This window comes from Anomalospiza imberbis, chromosome 1, assembly GCF_031753505.1.
Source record: "Anomalospiza imberbis isolate Cuckoo-Finch-1a 21T00152 chromosome 1, ASM3175350v1, whole genome shotgun sequence".
In the NCBI taxonomy this organism is placed as follows: domain Eukaryota; kingdom Metazoa; phylum Chordata; class Aves; order Passeriformes; family Viduidae; genus Anomalospiza; species Anomalospiza imberbis.
Window position 1 is genome coordinate 141,591,798 of NC_089681.1, and position 21,655 is coordinate 141,613,452.

Genomic DNA, 21,655 nt, shown 5'->3' on the forward strand with positions numbered 1-21,655 from the left:
AAATATGTTGCAGCTGTTTCTCATTCCATCATGCAGCTGATAAATAGCTAATCTCCAGTTCAGGCCTCTCTATTTAAATAAGCACACTAAAAAGTTGAGCTATCTCTGACTGAACTGCTTCAGCTGAATATCCTTAGCTCACTGCTTCTGGCCTCTATTAAATGCAATTCAGATAAATTCTGGTTTCTACTAGTATTTGTTTCTCTCTTGACTCAGTTGGTATCAGGTCCTGCTTAAAGCTTTCAGACTGGGAGAAAAATCTGAAAAAATACATTATTTAGTAAGCATAAGTAAGCATCATTAATACTAGTAGGACAAAGGATTTCTTCTGTATTAGCTGTGAACAAATTCATTGCTCTCCACAGGCAGCCTCACCCCCACCATTAAAACTGATGATTTTGCAGAGCTGTGACCAGAGGGACTACATCCTTCCCTGAAGCACAGCTGACAAGCAAGAGCTGTCAGACACCCTCGACTTGCTGGATATTACCTGCTTCTCTGCTTTTAGAGCTGCCTCACTCCCTGCTGGTGTCAGGCAGCAACCTGGCTGCAGGCAGGGAGTGGGCAGCTCTGCCCCTGCCAGGGCGCAGGCTCGCAGGTGTCTCCTGACGTACCCAGCCTTATTTCCCTTCCTAGCTCTGACTGCCCCATTGCTGAACCCAATTCCATGGTTTCATTTTCTGACACTTCCTTTATCAGGAGCGATCTCCTCTCTCCCAGCAAGCCTTATCCAGGCAGCAGCAGGCTGGAGCTGCAAGGAGGCAGCTGTGAGAACAATTCAGTGAGATTTTAGGTTAAATGTCAGCTGCCCCATCCTTGTGATAATAGCTGGCATTAGAGCACATTAACACAATTGCACTTGCTGCAAATTAACAGCAATCGGTGCAGAGGCACAATATCAAGTGCAACAATAATACACATGTATGAAAAGCAACATGATCACTACCTAATTAATTAATAACCAGTTACTGATTAAAAGGGGAGCATTTGGAGCTAAATGTGTCCTTGACAACACTAACAGGATTGGTTTAGCACTGATTGTATTTTCCAATAAGACACATAACTGCAAATAATTGCTTCCACTATATCATGGAATTAGTTCCATGACAGTTCAGCTGATTACTTCAAGGTTTTATCTGTGTTTTGTAGCTGCAAGATCAGCTACCATTTTGCACCTTACCAGCTGGTAGTGAAACACTTTTCTGTTTACATGTATTGCATGTAATGTAGCTGAGAAGCAGAATCAATACTGTAGATATATACAGTACCTGCATCACAAAGGTTACCACGCTCGGAAAATAGCTGATGAAAACTTGAGGTAATGAGCTGAAACATCCTGCAAGTAATTCCTAGCAGCACTAAAAACAATAATATAACTTTGCCTGACATGGGTAATCCTCCACAAACTGAGGGAAGCATAATTTTTCCTGGAAGGGAGTTTTGTGGTCCACTGAGGATTTGAGTGAGATATGGGATATACCTTATAAGTGAGGAGTGGCTCATAACTCAGGAGAGGTGGAACCTAAATGAAGTCACAGAGGTCATTCTTATTTTATCACTGTGAAAAATGTGCCCTGTATATCACAGCTTTTTCATACATTTAGTTAGTGGGATAATTCTAGGTACAACAAAATGTTCTCTTTTTTTTCATCTTGTATTTCATGAACAACTAAACACAACTAAACATTAAACAAATAAAAACAATTGCAGAGGGACCATTTGCTATGCAAGTCCAAAGTTAGGCTTCTTTATGTGAGTTTAATGAAGTATGTGGAAACTCTGTGGTTTGTTTAGGGTATGAAGCTATCAACCAAATTTTTTCCATACATTTTCCATACATTCCATCAGCACATTTTCCATACATTTTTTGCAGCGACTGCAGTGCAGAATCTAGAAGGGCCAATGAAGCAATCAGAGAAATTTGCCCATCCTTTTATCTCCCTTCATGATAGCAGCCATTCATGCGATGTGAATATTCTGCAAAAGAGATTTCTGTGCATGTTTTCAGGCTGCTTTCCAAATTAGCTTTTTGTGATCAGCTTTTAGCAATCCTTGAGACTGTTCAACTATATTTGATAGCATAAGATATCTCAAGGCATTCATTCATCTATACAGTTTAAAAAGGACTTTGAAGGAGCAAGAGCAACCCAAACTTGTCCTGCACAGGAGGCAATACAGTCACCCCCAGGGCAGCAGCAAGCAAGCCAGGCAGCATGCTGGCAAGACATACCAAGACATTATGGTGTCTCCATTTTGTCCTATTTCTTCTCTTAGTGCAGGGGGGCTGTGCACTCTCTTTTTTAGATGTATGATTTAATTTGAGCCTGAAGAACCACAGAGGGTGATAGGTTCTGGTGGATGGAGAGGCTGAGCCCATGTGTTGGTGTGGGACAAATCCTGAAAGTGTAAATATGAGGGCAGTCATCTCAGTGCTTGCTTGGTGGAACCAAGGGAGCAGGCAAGGAAAAAATCAGTGCTTCTCTTATTTGTACCTGTGAAGGTAATCCAAAAGTGATCATCAGAGTTTAAATGTATTGTAGGAACAGCTGTGAACAATTTCACTCTTTCTCAATGCAGTGTGTTGCCAGTTCAAAAGATTGTCAATAATCATAACAAAGCTATTTCTCCTTTTCTCAGACAGTAAGATAAACTCAGACATAGAATGGTTACATTATCCTTTTTTTTATCATCTAGTTTTGATTGCTGACAGGCTTTATTAGCAAGAAGCAGAAAGGTTGAGAGATGGTTGATTAGAGGTTCAGCTGTAAACTGGAAATATCCTTAGTCAGATGTCCGTTGATGGATCTGCTGTGGTACATTTGTTATGGGATAGATGGGGCAGGTGTTAAAATCCTTATTTAACAAAATTGAAGCCAATCAATGTTGACGCTGGATTAAGCAGGAGTACTTGTTGCATTTGGCAGCTGTGAAGGGCATTGCAGTTTGTTAGGGAAAGAGGGAAGACCACAATGCATCTGTAATGGTTATGAGGTTATCTCATGGTACATGGGGTTATGAGCCATGTATCATGAGATGAATGAGCCAGTCTTAGGAGGAAACTGAGTGGGTGTCTGGTTTTGGCTGGGATAGGCTTAATTTTCTTCATAGCAGCTTTTATGGTGCTGTGTTTTGAATTTGCGAACAACACAGTGGTGATGAAACACCAGTGTCTTACCTGTGGCTGGGCAGGACTTACACAGCATAAGGCTTCTCTGCTTCTCACCACAGCCTACCAACAAAAATGCTGGGGTGCACAAGAAACTGGAAGGGGACATAGCCTGGACAGCTGACCCCAACTGACCAAAGGAGTATCCTACACTGTGTAACATCATACTCAGCAACAGCAGCCTGGGGAAGAAGGAGGAAGGGGGAAAACTCAAGAGTTAAGGCATTAATATTAGATCAAATAAACTGTCTTCAACTCAAGCTGTGAATTTTCTCACTTTTACCCTTCTGATTCTCTTCCATATCCAGCTGGGAGGGAGAGAGGAAGGAAGTAGCTGTGTGTGACCGAGCTGCCTGCCAGGGTAAACCCATAGCAGTAGCACAGGGACACAACTGTGGGAGGTATATAAAGTCACTATTTATAAATCTGCATTGACATGCTGGATTTTACTGAAGCTGGTGGAAAAATTTTGTTTGGTACAGGTTCCATGTTAAAAAACTACACTTAGAGAATACTTGTACAAGAAAATGCTGAGATAGTGTAACTTAAAACCCACATTGATGGGTGCCTTTCCTTAGAAAGCTGCCTGGTTTCCATTCAAACCTTGAGGGGCTAATCAATAAAGCATAATTATCTCCTCTGTTTATAGGGTGATGTTTGTTCTCAGTTTGAATTGAGAACTATTGAAAGGACATACGAGGAAGACCTGAATGTAGGTGTCAGGATCAATTCAGAGTTTAAATTGCTTATAATGGCTTTTTAATGTCAATGCAGATATCTCAGAGTAGCCTAAAGAGAGGGTGACAAAAAAGTAGCTGGCTGTGTCACCAGCTAGTTTTGCTTTTTTTAATTTAAAGGGATATTGTCAATAGGAAATGTAGGCACAGAGCTTAATATAGGTCTAAATGTAGCACTTTGCATCTTGGTGATGCAGCCTGTGACTGTTTTATTAATTTTAGCTATCTTTTCTCCCTGATTGCTATTGGAAGATTCAATTAAAAAAAAAAAAAAAAAGGAAATATGATCGCTAATTACACTAATTATGGTATTTGTTGAAAGTAGGAAGTGGGTTATAAAAGGTTTTGATAAATGGGATCACAGAACAGCTGAGGTTGGAGGGAATCTCTGGAGATCATCTAGTCCAGTGCCTGCTCAAGCAGGACCAGGTACAGCAGTTGTCCAGGCTCATGTCCACTTGTGGTTTTGAGTATGACAAGAGCTGGAGACTCCACAACTTCTCTGTGCAGCCTTCTTGCAGTCAGATTGAATTTAAAGTTTTAATTTGTGCCCATTGCCTCTTGTCCTGTCTCTGGGCACCACCAAGAGTCTGGCCTTTCATTCCCTCCCATCAGATATTTCTGTATATTAATGATATTCCACTGAGCCTTCTCTTCTCCAGGCTGGAGAATCCATCTCTTGCAGCCTCTCCTCCTATGAGAGATGCTCCAGTCTCTTGGCTCTTTGTCAGACTCAGTCCAGTGTGTCCATGTCTCCCCTTTACTGGGAGGCCCAGCACCAGTCCCAGCACTCCCAGTATGCCTCACCAATGCTGAGCAGAGGAAAGGATCCTCTCCCTCGACCTGCTGGCAGCACTCTTTCTAATGCAGTTCAGGAGGCTGTTTGCCTTCTTTGTCATGAAGTCACACTGCTGGCTCATGGGCAGCTTGTCATCCACCAGGACCCCAAGGTTCTTCTCAGCAAATCTGCTCTTCATCTGGTCAGCCCCCAGTCCATCTGGGTACCTGGGGCTGCTGTTCTGCACATGCAGGACTTGACATATCTCCTTGAGAAATTCATGAGGTCCTTGTCAGCCCATTTCCCCAGCCTGTCGAGCCTCCATCCCTCTGGATGTCAGCATGGCCCTCTGATGTATCAGCCACTTCTCCCAGTGCTAGGAGGCCAGTCCTCCCAAACTTGCTGAGGATACACTGCCCCATCGTCCAGATAAGTTATGGAGAGGTTAATAGCACTGTGTCAACCCTTAGGTACACCATTAGTGACATGCCTACAAGTGGACTTTGTGACACTGTTCCGACCCCTCTGGTCCCAGGCTTTCAGCCAATTTTCAGTCCAATTTGCTGCCCACTAACCACCTAACCAATACACTGTCAGCTTGTGCATTATGGTGCTGTGGGAGATGGTGTCAAAGGCTTTAATAAAGCTAAGGCAAGGAACACCCACTACTCTCTCCTCATCCACCAAGCCAATCACTTCATTACAGAAGGCTATCAGGGTCTCTCAAGCTCAGTTTCCCTTTCATAAATCAATGTATACTGTTCCTCAGTTTCCTTCTTGTCTTTCATGTTTGGAGAAACTTTGGAGGAGAATTTTGTCCACCACTTTCTTGGAGGGTGAGGTGAGACCTCAAGGCTTGCAGTTCTCAGGTTCTTCCTTCTTGTCCTTCTTGAAAACAGGAGTGACATTTGCTTTCTCTAGTCTTCAGGAAGCTCTATCAGTTGCCATGAGCAGGACCAGGATAGAGTAGGGTATTTTTGATTTGGTTTTCCTCTCAGCAGCAACTTACTGAGCTATTTGCAACATGACAACACTTCTATGGTCAGTGCTGTGTTGGAAGCTGGATGAGGAGATCAAAACAGCCCTGTCTGACTTTAAAATCTTTGGGTTTGAAATTACTCATAATACTGTCAAGTCAAATACAACTGATAAAAATACAGCATCTTTTTTGTAAGTGGATCATGTCCCTTTAGCAGGGTTATTCAGTAGTCCTAAACACTCTTGTTAATAATGTGTGACAGGCAACTGTGATGGGAATGCTTCATGATTGCTCCTTATGCGATATCATGCTGGGATTGCAGACCCATGCTCTGCTGTTTTGTTATCTGTACTTCACTTCAGACATGTTTTATTACAGTACTTTAAAAGGAAGAATGGAACATTTTATATTTTCCTGCCAAACCCCTTCTGTCTGATTTTTTTTTCCTTAAAGAATTGTTTTTATCATCTATCTTTTACTGTGTATCATATCATTATCTTCACCTGTTAGGGGGAAAAATGAATGGACTTACAGTGTACAACAGACTGACAGCAAATCATAGCATGGATGTTCCCTTCAGAATGACAGTTATACCCTAGATGGCACGGTGACTAAATAACTCATTGTGAGAAACTCCTTCTCACAGACAGTTGTTAAATTGAAGATATTACCAAAACAGAATGCAAGAGTTATTGCTTGTTCTATGGTCATTTTTCTCTAGGTAAGAACATAAGCTTATTTTTTTTCTTTCTATTAGAAACAAACTGAAAGAACCAATCCAGCCCTCAGCATCATTACAGCACCGTTATTGTTTATGCTGACCTAGTATTTTTACTATAAATCCTGTTTTCCACATGACTCTTGAGATTAGGGTTCATTTGCAGTCCAGACTTGTTTCAGGGAAAATATTTTTAATGCACTTTGAGGGCTTAGTGTGGACCTTTTAAAATTTTCAAGTGGCATAAAAATAAAAATTATTTCAGATTTTTTTAGTATTGCTCGTTCATTCCTGTAGCAAAGAACCTAGAGCTCAGTTTGAAGCTGGGATTTTCCTAAAATTTAATGGGGAATTACTATAGGTCGGAATGATAACAATCAGTCCATTAAGATGAATATTTTAATTTATTTAGAAAAGGGCATATTTTTGATAAGGCATGAATATTCAGAAACTTTATAAATACAATAACTCAGGCACCCCTGGTACTCCAGAGACTCACTGCAAGGTGTTTTGTTTCATTAGGAGATCAGCAGCTGACTTGTAGTGCAGATGAGCAAATCTACCTACTTTAAACCCAGTACAGACACAATAAATTAATAAAACAGTGTCCACTCAAAGAGGAGAAAAGCAAACACATCTTGTTCCTGCTGAGACACACATCAGGAGCGCACTAAGTGCCCGCAGTGGAGGTGACTGAAGCCTGTGCTTTGGGACAAGGACCTGCTGCCAGCAGAGCTGGCACTGCTGGGGAGCTGCTGGGGACATCTCCAGCCACCATGGCTGGCTCGGGTAGAGGAGGCCTGACCATCACTCCAGCTCATGTTATGGCCCACATCATGTAACTCCAGGGAGGAAAAATGTGCTTTTAAGCCTATTTCCAACAGAGTCCAGCATTTTCCCACTAGCTCTGCGGCAACTGAGAGGGGCTGCGGTCCCCTCTGCGTCCCTGTGCCCAGCAGGTCCTGGCCGAGTGCCACCATGGAACTGTGTGTGAGGGCCCTGGCAGCAGACAGGAGCAGGCTCCTTCCACCAACACCAGCTAAGGCAGGCTCCAGCCCAGCCCACTCCCACCAGGACAGGAATACAGGTTGGACAGGCTCTGCCAGGGCCCTGGCTTAGTCTATCCCTCTGTCTTACCGAGAAGAATGCCCTAGCTAAGGCTGTGCTGGATGGTGTAAGCCATCTGGATTTAGTCTAGCTCGTTCCTATTGCCCGTGGTGTGCTGGATCAGCAGTGTCTGTATGCAGGCACAGGAAGGGGCCAGGAAGCAGTTTTGCCCAGTCCCTGTGCACTGGGAGAGCTCCCACTGGGCAGCGAGCTCTGCTTCACCTCTCACTCTAGTGCTCAAACACACAGAAACCTGCCCAGCAGCATAACTGGAGTCATCCTCTAAGATAACTGAGCCTTGTCAGCCCAATATCTGCTTTCCAGAGCCTGAAGGTGAAATTATCATTGACTCTTACTTAAAAAAATGGGAAGGGAAGGGGAGAACAGAACTCCCGTTCCTGTCTCCCCACTGGTTTGTAAGTACATGACAATAACACAGGCGCACATAGGCTGTGTTCAGCTGGTTTAGCTTCACACAGAAACTAACAGCTGATTTAAATTCAGCAGGTGCAAGTTTTCTGTGTGAACAAGACTCAAGCTGATAGGAAATCAATGGGTTTAGACATTTCTGAATTCTTCCCTGGCACCAGGCAGTATGAAATTCTGTAGCCCTGGGGTAAGTGACTATACAATGTGCAGGTCAACACTGACTCAGGCCAGCTGGATGAGTCTGATAAAATCAGTTTTCTGCCTCCCATTTCACATCTCCTTTCTTTTTATTTTATTTTCAGATACCAGCATTAAAATTACTTCAGGATCCTAGTTTTATCTGGCAAAGAGAGAGAGAGAGATTGAGAGGGCTGTTTGCAAAACTGTCAAGAACACAGAACAGCCCAAGTGTGAAACTTATTCACCTTCACTTTATACCATTGATGGGCATAATAAAATATTTTTCATTCATCCATCAAAAAACTTTGAGCTATTTACACACATATATATGCAGAATGCCCAATGTGATTTGGCATAAAGGCTTTAATCACATGCATTTCAGATGTAACCTACTTGTAGCTGCACAACTGAGAGTGTGAGACATCTGTCTTAAGTGCTGGCTGATAATGAGCATCATGAATCTTCCCTCCAGATCCCACAGCACTTCCCAGACAAGGGGTTTGATTTGGCCTGGGCTTTCATGCAAAGCTTTCACTGAAGGCAAAAGCAATTCCACGTGCAGAAGAGCCCACTGCACTACACAGACAGCGACTTCTAGGGGGTGAAGCACTGCAGCTTGAGCCAGAGCTTTGTTCTCCTGAGAATAGTCTTTTCTCCCCTAAAATACCTGAGCCACAAATGTTAAAGAGACATGATAACATTAATGTCCAAACAAAGACAGAGGACATGTTCTGTGAGAATCCTCTGTAAAATTTGTATAGCTTTATCATGCTTTTAAAGGAAAGAAAAAAGACATCTGCTCCAGCACACTGCAAGAAAAAAAAAAAAAAAAGCAAAAAAAAATGTGGAGGATGATACAAAAGCACGGAATAGTCTTTTGTGACGTGTGGAATGGACAAAAAGTCAGTAAAGGAAGAAAGAGTGTCCATTTGTAAATGGAGGATCATTTTATTTCCATGTATTTATATCCATAAAATATTTTGTTTTCTGTTTTGGCACTGAAATGGAGAAGTAGCTTAATTCTGATATCATGGTGTAAACCATATGTAAAGCAGATTTGTTGCAATTGATTTTGCTCAATTTCACATGTACACCCACACCCATACATATGCTTGTAAATGCAGAGGGATACAATGGGCAAATTTGTGAGGTAAACTCACTTTCTAAAAAAAAATCTTTTAAAACAAGTTTTTTTTAATAAAATCTCAAGCAGGAAAAATAGATGTTAGCGCTGTCTGGAAATAAAATTTTGAATTTTAAATACCTTTCAGAAATATTTGTAAAATTATCAGAAATGTTCCTTGAGTCTAGTCAGAGAGTGATTGAAGGGATTTTTTCATTGCTGCCACTTGAATTTCATCTGGCCATATTTACATGAATGGATCACATTTGAAGAGGGAGACAGACATTTGGTTTTCAAGATTGTTGAGTTTTGATTTTTTTGTCTTAGCTTTACAGATATTTATGTAGAAAGATTTTTTTGCTTGAAAATCATGAATATAAAATTCAGTATATTTACACATTCTGAATGAAGCCCATGGAAGTAAGTGGTACAAAATAAAGTTCATATACAGTGAAAATCTCTAGCATTAATTACTCCTGAATGTTTGTGAGTACCCAAAATCCTGACATAAAAGCTGTAATTTCTATGCAAAGTAGATAGGATGATTGAGTTATAATTAAAATGGTAATTATACCCTTAATGCTCTGTATTTGACTTTTCAAAAAAAATGTTATGCTCCAAGAAAAGCTATTTAAAGATCAGAGAAAAATGTTTGAAAAATGAATGTATTCAAGACAGTCTAGATCTTTTAAAATCCAGTTACTGATTTTTGCATGCTTTCATGTATAGTCTGAAACATTTTCTTCATTTATTTTGGTCCATAGAAATAATAAAAAATCACTGGAACGTGAAAAGTTTAAATGAACGCAATATTCTCCAAGTTGATATTTAACATGATAAATATTTGAAATGTTGGAGGGCAGGCAGCAGTATTCACTTGCTGACTAAAATCCTGGCCTTCATCCTCTTAACTGGGCGATGCCAAGGAAAGAGCTGGTGGGAATTTGGCAGCCCTGTAGTTCCCCCCTGGCCGTTTTGAGCACATTGACAGGACAAATACATTTCCTTCGATCCCTCACTGGCTCTTTAGAATTAAAGCAAGAGCAGCTAAAGCTATACATGAAATGTCAGCAGTGGCAGTCTAGTGGAGCCGTGTCAATATTTGATGATGCATGGCTTGCTGGGAGGCGCTGGGAACGCTGGCCCTGGCGGAGGTGACTCCCGGCTGCGTCGCACTCACCCAGCCACGCTGCCTGCCCAGGTGGTGGGAAGGGGTAGGAGAGCAGCACCCACGGGGTGGGATGTGCCTGCAGATCCAAGAGGATCCATGCAGCAGAGCAGGGCCATTTCCCAGCTGCTGCCAAACTCGTGTTATTTGCACATGTGCACCCATCTGCCCGTGCAATTATATGCCCATACTGGGACTCTGAGCATCTTGATTCACTCTGCGGTTGGTACAGCAGCCCCTTCTGCTCCTCAGCTAAGCATTCCTCGGGGCAAAGTAAAATGAGGGTCTTAGGGAGCTAAACACAAAGCAAAATTGGTAAAGTTTTGCAGTCTTAGATACCCGGTTTTTTGCAGCACATCTCAGCAAAGCCCCTTTGCCTCCATCCATTTATCTAATCCACATACACATCACTTATCTTGGACTTCAGGACTTTTCTTTCTTATTAATTTTCAAATATGATTGAAAGTTTTTCCTTGTGTCCCACACAAAGCACAATAAGGACAGAATTTTTCAATTTTTGTAAACTACAGAGTGGTGATTTCATAGTTTCTAGCCAGCTTTCTCTAGCATTAAAAAAATGCTGGAGAAAAAAAGAAATTTAAAATTCATCTGGAGGGTAAGAGAGGAAGGAGATTGTGAGTGATAACAGGACAAACCTTTGTAAAGAGCATCAGTGTTATTCAGAAGAAGCAGTAAAAAGCTGTAGAGGAAAAACAACAGTAAACAAGAAAGTAGTGCATGAGGAAGAAGGGAAAAATCTGTAAGGAAAGGTAGGAGACAAGGATTATTGGCTGTCATCGCCTCTTGCTTTTTTCAAGAGACATTTGTGAAGTCTTTTCTTCTTGAGAAGTCTGTTTCCATACCCCACCCCTTGTTTCATATGGTGGTTTATAGTCTCTCTGCAATCTGTAATTGAGAGCTGCTCTTTGCAATCCCCTGCAGTAAGTTCTGAGTCACTGATTTTTAGTCATTGAGATTTTAAGAAATAGTATTAGTTAGCAAAAGACATGCTACAGGTATTTATCAATGCTAGTTGGGCTGAAAAAATGTATTGGTAGGCATCACTGATAGCCACTAGCTATTCCAAATTTCTACAGCTGTAAAATGAAATAAAATGCACAAGAAAAAAAATTAAAAGCTTTGCATAAAAAGCTGAACTCATAAAATAGCAGAAGAGTTCAGTTTTTAAAGACACAGGAAGTCTAAACCAAAGCCAGCTTAAGCAAATGTAAAAGTCTCAATAGATTTCTGAGCCAAAGCTGGGCTCAAATTCTGAGTTCTTTCCTTAGTAACATGACCGCACTCTTGCAGAAAGACTTTGAGGGAGGGAGAAAGAAAAAACTTTCTGAAATTATTGGTGATGGTGGATTTAGGAGTTGGTTTTATAAGTGTTTTCTCCACTAAAATTAAATCATGTTGAATGGCAGTCTCAGCCATACAACTGGGCTTGCCACATGAAAATAGATGTGGCTCACCCTACTCTTACTAACTGGGGACATCAGCAGCTGTGGTTCCTTTGCCAAACGTGGCACAGACATGTGCCAGTCCTTAATAAGTGTTTATTTCTTCTTCACATAATACTAGTCCATGCCTTTTGAGCTGGGTTTTACATTTACATTTTTCTAAACTAAAATCCTCAGCATAGATTGTGTACTGTTTCTTGGCTTTGCTAATCTCTTAAGAGATTGTTAGAAAATTTTGTGCTGTGAATGTTCCTGGATCCTTGACTTTCCAGGGAAAAAAAAACCAAGATCAGCAGCAAAGAGGGCTCTTCCTGTATTCTGCATTATGTAGAAACATAGAATGGTTTGGGTTAGAAAAGACCTTGAAGTTCATCCAGTTCCAACCTCCTTGTCATAAGCAGGGATGCCACCCACAAACCAGGCCCCATCCAACCTGGCCTTGAACACTTCCATGTATGCCTGTGAAGCTGCTGCAAGCTGCAAAACCACTCTTGCCAGGCACTAAACCAGAACAAGAATCAGCCCACAGTCTCCTTAAGGCCAAGAAAGCCATTTTCTCCTTAAAACAAGAAGTCCTTAATGGCACTGGTGTTTCTGGCTGTGATGGAGCCCCATGCCCAAATACTGTCACTGAGGGGCTTTCTCTGACCAGTGACATCTGGTCAAAGTCTGCTGTATTTCTGGTAGGACAGGTGTGTAACTCCCTGGAGAGCTCACAGATGATTCTTTTCTATCAGCCACTACACAAAGCCAGTGGCTCCTGCTGGAGCTACATAGTGAAAAGTGGTTGTCTGCTCTCCTGTAAGGTGTTGACAGCCCATGCAGTCCTCTGCTTTCCTGATAGGACAACCAAGAAGGCAAAATTAGCACCATAGCCCATTTATTTTAAACCCAGGAGGAAACAGATAGAAGGATATGTTTGGGATATCATCTCCCCTTGGTGTTGAATGTGTTGTATTATTGGTTTTATAGCTGAATTACACCTGCAGAGGAAATAAATGTTCATTTTGTCTCTGATGACCTCTCCCATGTTGCTGACATGCCAACACTGTAATTGCAATGCTTTGCTTTGCCCCAGAGATTTCTTACTGAGGCCATGAGAGAGGTGATCCTTGGGGAGCTGCAGGCAGATAAATGCAGGTAGAGAAACTGAGGCACAGGAGTTCCATATCTGTTTCAACAAAGTGATTGCAGCTTCTGTCCTGGTCTGTCATGCCTATACCAAAAAGCATTAGATGCTTAACATCCTTGATATCTCATAACATCAAAGGACAACCTTACATCTCGTTTCTACCTGCAGTGAGAACGAACTCTTCAAAGACCTCCAACCATATCCCTCTGCAAGCCTGATACTTAAAAAACACAAGGGAAGCTCATGTTTTTTCCTTTTCTGTGGCATGGCAATATATTTTGCAATGACAATAATTTCCCTCAAGGCTCCCAGTTGTCCCATGAGAGATTTGCCATCATCCTTGCCTTGAAAAACTTCTCTGTACCTCTTCAATTGGGGTTTATTCTGTAGTTTTTTTCAGTTCTAGCTAGACAAAAAATATTAAGGACAAAAAACAAATAGTAAATTCTGAGATGTGAAAGTTTGGTTAGAGAAAAATGGTAACACGACTACATCTCTGTTAGAAGCTGGTGTTAGTCTGCCAACAGTTAAACCCTATATATGCTAAAGAAACCATAAAATACATAATATATAGCATAGATTTTAGCAAAACATTTGCTGAGATGTGATGGAAATGTCATCTATAAAAAGCCTCCTTAACCACCTTAATATATATAAAATGGCAATCCACAATTTGGCATGACATATGCATATATATATATATATATATATATATATATATACACTCTCATATATACATAAAGTATGTGACAATGTGACAAAATACAGCTGCACCACATCATTTTAGCTGGCAAGGGTAAGCCTTTCTTACTTTGTTTGTTTTTCAGGTCAGAGGGTCTGTGATAATTTCATTAGCTGCTGAAACATATTTTTACTGTGTTCCAAGGACAGTGTTAAGTGCACAGGACTCCTGTAACTGGCAATGAAAATTAATATCTAGGACATTGCAATAGGATCTGAACATTTCTCTACAAAAACATGGTAATGTGATGAATGTAGAGCTAAATGCTGTGTAGGTGAGGGGATTTTATTCCATTTCCAGGTGTAAGGAGATCACTTTATTCTGATCTCTTACTACTGGTACCTATTCAATATTACTGCAGCACTCAAACTGAAGGAGTAGACAACCAATTTAATCTGCTGCTGAGCTACTAGATCAGGACTCTTCCTGCAGTCAGTGGGAGAAATAATCTCATATGGGAAGAGATGAGAAAATTATGGCCATCACTCAGGGGTCTTGCATGACTCTGTGGACTGACCACTGGAAATGAGGGTAGCTCATGAATGTACACCTCGAAATAACAACTCCAAACATTCAAGAAAAGGTGTAGAATGCTCAGTTTTCTGAATCCACCTCTCCTAACAAGATCGTCCCAGTAGAGCCTTCTCCCTAGGGATCATTGCACTGCTTTTCCATCAGGACACTCTGCCCTCCAGACTAAAGCTTGCTATCTTTGGGAGAGACATGTTACAGTTCACCACGCTGTTTGTATTACTAATCAAAGAGACAAACATTTGTGACATAAATTCCATCCTTTCACAGCACAATCTGAACTGAACCATCTCTTGATTCTCTTGATTCCACATGGCAACAGAGGGGTGTGGTACCCTAGGACTCAGCTAAAACAGACTAATACGCAGGTTAGGTTTTAAGAACATGATGGATTATAAGAACAAGGAAGAAGAAATCTAAGGGAGAAGGAATGTAAGAAAGAAGACATAAAGAAAGCCTGTGTTGGCCATGGGGGACAGAGAGACTGAGATACAATTGTGTTGCCCAGCCATGTATTACCCAACCATTTGTCAAGACAGCTATCTTGGGGCACAATGTGGGAGTAGTGAGAAACCATTAAAAAAAAAATCCCACAAAAAAAAACAAAGTGGCTCTGTGAAGCTCAGGGAGGGCTTGAAGGTGTATGTCTTTGGTGAAAGGATATCTTGGTACTGACACTAGACCCACAGAATGATGTTTCCCAGTTTAGTAACCTTGCAGTGCACTGTCTGCATTGCATAAAAGAAAATGTGCTTATATGTTATTATAACTGCATTACTTCACAATTAACTAAATGTTAAAATGCAGTAGATACCCACCATTTCCCTGCCAAGAGATATGACTTTTCACTCTATCTCTCAAGGTCTCTTTTTCTTGTTTTAAATCACTTTCATTTCTAAACACACACAGGCGTTGTGCGAATCAGACCAGCGGTGCTCAAGCTTGCAGAGAAACCCAGGGGTTTCTGATGTTTTGTCAGCTGTAATCAGTGAGAGCAAGTCTGATGCTTTTAAATTCCTATCTGAGGTTTCCTTCCATTCACCTTGCAAAGCACAGGAGTTAGACCTGCAGCATATAACTGTGCAGTGAGAAAGGAGCAAAAGACTGGCCAGGTCAGTGTGTTGTGTGCCATATTCATCCACACATACCTGCTCGCTTTCATACCCATACTGTTCTGAAAAGAGAAAAAAAACAAACCCACAAACCACTGCTGGAGGAGACTGTGCCAACCTGCTACTCACCTGTGGAAGTAAACTACCCAGATTAATTACCTGACAAAGGCTGGACTGCAGCTGTCAGCTCAGAACAAGAATAGTGTGTCAACAAGAAACAAAACTGGAGACGTGCTGGAAGGGCTTTTTGTACACCAGGTTTTTTCTTTTTCTTTTTTTTTTTTTTTTTTTTTTTTTTTTTTTGCTTTTTACATCTGAGAATTTCCTCACTATTTCACTATTGCTATCACTTACTATTTGCCTTGCAGTCATATCAAGGTGCACTGGAACATGCCTGCATAGGGATAAATTCTGCACAGACATGGGCAAGATTGCTGCCAACCACAAAGCCACACAATTCTAGCAGAATCAGGAATACCAGTGAAATGTCTGCAGTGTTAATCACATCACACAGGTGGTGGTTAAAGTGACATTAACTGCATGACCTAGCAGTTGGAGTTTTTATTCTTCCTGGTGCCCTCACAGGACTCAGAAGTGGTACCAAAATGAGCAGTTTTTCTCCTGGTGTAGGCACCTTCCATGCTCGTGTTGCTGGGTGCAGGATCCAGCTGCTCTCAGGGCTCACCATGGCCACACTGCCAGTGCTGGCTGTGGCTTTTCTGCTTGTCATCCTGTACTGCCTACATCTAAAGCTAGGTGCTGTGCAGAGTGGAGGGGTGGGCAGGACAGAGCTGGGCCAGAAACGGAAGTAAAACAGTAATTTGACCCTCACCTGTATCAAAGAAGTCAGATGCATGATTTCTTGAGTGTTCCCATTTTACTGACTGGAAATTGAGGCTGGTGGCATGCCTGGCATCATCAGGCTGCAGGGGATTCAGGCACAGGGGCAGAAACTCACCCCACATCCCTGAGCCTTCACCCTCCCCATTCCCTGCCTGCCATTCACACTCATAAACACTTCCTTGTGCTAATTTGACCACAGCAAAACCAGCATTATGAGGTGTTGCAGTCTGAAGCCCATACACAGGCTCAGGAAAGGTCCTGATCCTGTAGATGAAATACTTTCAATGCAGGCAAGGGTGACCAGGCCAGCAGTGAGAGTGTAAATCACTGCTCACCCCAGAGCTGCCTGAGCTGTGACCTCATCCCTTACACCTCCAGTTGTTTGCAAAGCCTTTTTCCACCCAGAGGGAACTTTCAGTCAGATGTGTGTAGAAACTCTCAGATTAATTTGATTTTTCGGAGGAGGCAGGAGGATTTAAGTGAGAGGGGTTTTTGTTTGTGTTTATTTCTCTCCTCAGAGCTGCCTTTCACTGCACATTTACTAGTTCTGGAAGACAACACCCTGCTGACACTTAGAGAAGCATCAGTGAATAAAGTCTGTTGTACAGGCTGCAAAGCCATCTGGACTTTCTGCTGAAAAGGTTGGACATGGTTTTAGGCAAGATTTTATCACATCTGAAAAAAAAACCTTCTGTACTCACTACCTCTTCCAAGGTTGATGTCAGGGTGTTTTTTTTTCTTTTGTCAGTTGCAAAGCAAAAAAAAATGACAAACAGTTGGAAGGCAGTAAGGATGGAGATATAAATCTCTAGAGGAAGCTTTGTCAAAGGTAGTGGAGTATAAACAAAAAATAAATTAGTTTTGGTGTTATCAGAAACTGGACAGCCTTCGATTTGTATAATAGTTTGTCTGGGTTTGCACACCACCTATGCAATGCCTCTGTGAGGCAAAGTACAGATTCACTCGACAGAAGAAGTGAAGAAAATGCTTAAACAATCATAGGAGGAGAAAGGAAGAAAGACAGGAAGACAAAGGTGCAATGGCAGACAGCCTTGAAATCCTTCATTTTTTTGCTTGTACTATTTTCAGAAATTCCAAGCAGAATGTTTTACCTTGCTGTCCATATTAATCACTTCTTGAGTCCAAGAATTCTGTGTATCCCTCGTGTTCTACACCCCCCTTGCTCAGGTTTTGGCAGGACAATTTCATAGACTGAAAAGGGTAGCATGTGTGCCAGCTCCTCCTGGCTGAGGATCCCTGTGAGCAGAGCAGGAGAGAGAAACATGCTGAAAGTAATTTATTGGAGTGCCCTTTAGGTTATGTGCAGCTTAACCAGCGAGCTAACAACCAGTGATTACCTTAGAAACACAGATTGGTGAGAAAGTTTTATATATTATGAGAGCTGGGTATGAAGCTGGATATTCCTCTTTTCGCACCAAAATTGCTGTCTGAATTTCAGGAGATTTTTTTCTTACGCCACAGCTGTAAAAAGGAGCCCAGATGTGTAATGCCAGAGCCCTTAGAGATACTTGCAGGTATCCTTCCTCAAGTACAGTGTGCTGGTAAAAAGAAACGTATTTATATTTGTATTAGCCTTTTTCGTTTTTTCTGTAAAGGAAGAATTGTACATTTCTTGGCTTTAACACTGACTTACCTGTGCAAAATATTAGAGCAGATTAGCTCTCAATTTAATGATCAGTTTATGAGAATAAATATATTTACATGTCTTACATACTTTTTATAGGATTTGGTCAATTTGTAGGTAAATTTCTTTGATGTTTTTCTCTATGTACATAAAAAAATAGAAATAATAATTTTCAACTTAATTACTGGTTTTATCCATTTTTCCTTTTCTTCTTCACAAAAACCTCTTCTTTTACTGCCCACTGAGAATAAATCACATAAAACAACTTTCCCATTATGAGGAATTTTTCTAAAAGATATTATTTGCTGTAAGAAATCTGAGCTCTAACTGAAAACTGTGACATTGCCCTTAACTGCAGGCAGATATTTTACACCTCTCTCACAGGAGTGGTCACAAGGGAAGGTCATCTTGTGGAGGACAGCCCACACAGTGCCTCATGGCCTCATTCTCCTGAGTTCTTGCTTAAAGGCAAGTCTACTGAGACAAGAGGTTTCGCCCAAGAGTATTGTCACAAGGTTTAAAAATTACATTCTCAGGTTTTAGTTGTGAACACTTGGTTAGGAGTTTCTTGAGTGGAGGGTAAGGTGATGAGACAGCAATGTTTGGGATTTAGAATATGGGCTGAAAGTAAGATTGATTTTTTGGCTTCACATGCATGTTCTTGGCAGGTATTAAAAAAAAAAAAAACAACTCTTTATTTCAGCATTATTGTGTTAATTTTTTGTGTTTATCCAGTAAGGAATAGCAAATCAGCGAAGGGCTGTTTTAACTCTGGTGCCAGGCACACACCAGTCCCAAATGACTCTGAGGGTGCCTGAGTGGCAATTGGGATTCAGGGGAAATCATGGTTCTGCCTCTCCTAGCACAAAGCCACCCTGGATGATGATAACTATCCCTGGTAACTACACATTTGAGAAGAAGCCCAGAGAAGGGTGAGGTAACGTGAAATGCAGTTTCCCTTACCACACCTCTCAGACAAGAGGAAGTTTATTAGCAAGGTTACAGCCAAATTTTGAGAACCATTATAGCAAATGACAGCAAGATCTTTAACAAGAAGGAAAAATCCAGTGTCTGTATAGTAAATGACACACAAAGTATTATATGCCTTCCTCTGCAGTGATTCAGAAAGTTGAGTCGTGCCATGCCTTGCTGGGATCAGCAGTTCAGAATAGATTAAATTTGTTTTGGACACTGGCTGCTCCCTGCTTTATCTAACAAAGCACATGTGTGACGGGAAAGGCGCTTAATAGCACAGACCATTAATGAGAACCATAAACACACAGGCATAGATTTTCAAAATGATGGTCAAGGGATTGGAGCAAGGACTGTTCTCTCCCTGCTTTGAGCACTTACCCAAGAGCTGCTAACTGGTTAAGCTTTGGGAAGAGAGTGGACCTCGAACAGCCAGGAGAATTGTATGTGACAAGGGCTTTGCCACCGTCAGTTTCCAAAGGATATTCACTTTAATGCACCTAAGCAAGATAAAGCAAGGAAACTGAAAACTGAAAAGACATTTCTCAGATAAAGGATTGATTTTATTAAAGAGAGGCAACTCACAATATTAATCTAAAACCTAGATTTTTTTATAGAGACCATAAAAGTGTTTTTACAGAGTTAGCTGCTCCTAGACACTGGTGGCTTTACAGAGCTTTTATCTAGTTAAAGAAAACCCATTGGTGCTAATTTAATATCTGTAGTGTACAACAGCTTGACACCTGAGGCTTGTCCTAAAGCAGGCAAAAGGCTGCAAAGCGAACACTACTTCATTTTTTGAATTATTCAGCACTTGCAGCCAACCTTATGTGTGCCTCTCTAGGAAGAAGGCTTTTGGATTAATGATCAGTAAAAGAAAAGTAAAAAGGGAAACAAACAACCATTCCTTTCTGGTGTTTGTTAGCAGGTGCAGTATTGACCTCAGGAATGATTCTGCAAAATTGCTGTGGACATTCTTCATTACCAGAGCTGTATGCAGAAGGAGCAAAGCTGGCAACCTAGCACGGCCTCCTTTAGGGAACAACTGTTCATGCCAGTGGAAAAGCTTGTTTCCTCTAAATTCATTGAAATGCTACCTACTGGTAGCATCTCTTCAGAGCAAGATGAATGCAGACAGCAATGAATCAACCGCAGATAGAGGGGCCCACACATTAGCATCCTAACATTAGCACACTAATGTGAATTAAAAGATTCTAATTAAACCTTTATGCAAAATGTTTTCCTACTAAATAGAAAATCTTACTTTTTGGAGGAGCTGAGGCATTTGGATTTGACAGCATTTCCTTTTTCAATAGTATGCTTATTTTATGTGTTCTATTTTCTTTCAGTCACTCCAGGGGTTTCTGAAACAAATAAAAAGATACATTATATTGTTTGATTGATTCCCTGTAGTCAAGGGATATATTGAGAAAACAGACCAATTTTTTTCACTGAGCTTGTAGAATAAATTTCACTTTGATCTTTATACTTCCTACTGTGGCTACACATTTCTTTTGAGATATTTAACACTGATTAATCTCATATACAGGATCCCATAGTGGTACTCAGGTACAAATTCAGAAACTTTTTCATTATGGAAGAAGTAGTATCACAGCTTTTGGTTTCTAAATTTGTCCCTTCCCATTACCCCCAAATGCCCCAATAAAACATGGGGTGTGTTTCCCCCATTTAAAATTTGATATTTGTGTGTAAAAATTCAATATTTTAAGAAAAAAGTTCTGTGAACTTCCAAACAGTACCTCTTTGCCAGTTATGATTAAAAATTTCACTGAAAATCTTTTAAACAAATTTTATCAGGAGACTTTTGTGGTCCCTAGTGAGTTTCAGATGTAGAGGAGGTCATTCAGCTGACATTTAGCCGCTCAAAAAACATAATAAGTGAGAAACCTACCACAGCCTTTAAGCACTGCTGAAGCATATGCTGGGTGTATGAACAATTCAGCAAAATCTGATTATATGTTTTTTAGCAGACCTCCCATTCATTAAAATAGGGTCAAATCTAAAACCTAAAGAGGTCATTGGGCAACCCAATGCCAAGTTTTACCAAAGATGGACCTTAACCAATCCTCCCATTTCATCTTTTTCTCATCTTAATTTTTCCATGTATGTTATATCCTCCCAACTCCAGCACAGGCAGTGCTATAGTTTTCATAAAGCCCTAATTTTACTGTGAGGCACAAAAGAAGAACAGGTGAGAGAAGGAATTCTTTTTTTTTTAAATCCCATTGTTGGATCTTTTGGGGGATTTCATCATTCTTCTGTCTGCCACACAGGGACTATGTTCAACGTCTGCTTCACACAGCAGCCAGCACAGTGCTGATATTTAGTAAATGATCACTAATGATAGAAGCAGCAGCGTGGAGGCAAATATGTTTTGTGGAGCCTGGGAAATCAGCAGAGCAATCAGCCTCCAGCCAGGGTGAGGGAGGAGAGGGAAGTAGACAGCAAATAATCGCTCTGAGCCCAGGAGCCGATCGCACAGTCTGGGCAAGCTGGACAAGTCAGCCGAGGTCAGCTGAGCCACTGAGGAGCCTTCAAAAATGCACAGCAAATTTGGGACATTTGATGATCACAGAAATAAGGAATTCATTGAGGTGGCTCAGCATCATATGTAGCTAAACCATTTGTAATAGCACTATGAACAGATGGGGGAGGGTGGTGAAAGTGATTCTTTTGACTGAATCAATAGGACCAGTCGATCTTCCTCATCAATCTTGATAAGAAAACTGTGAGGATACTTAGTGTCAGAAGTGCTTTACTGGAGTTTTCATTAAAAGCTCCATGTGGAAATGTGTACCCAGCTGCTGCC

General features: G+C 41.1%; 1 protein-coding gene and 1 long non-coding RNA gene across 2 annotated transcripts in view; one reads left to right on the plus strand and one right to left on the minus strand.

Moving 5' to 3' along the window:
• ADARB2 (adenosine deaminase RNA specific B2 (inactive)) overlaps positions 1–21,655 on the plus strand; it is a 305,173-nt gene that overhangs the window by 218,503 nt on the left and 65,015 nt on the right. The window lies entirely within an intron of this gene.
• LOC137484765 (uncharacterized) lies at positions 15,954–20,408 on the minus strand. The gene is made up of 3 exons (XR_011005040.1): positions 20,090–20,408; positions 19,207–19,325; positions 15,954–17,465 (listed from the first exon to the last, which is right to left on the minus strand). It is a non-coding gene; the product is annotated as an uncharacterized lncRNA (long non-coding RNA).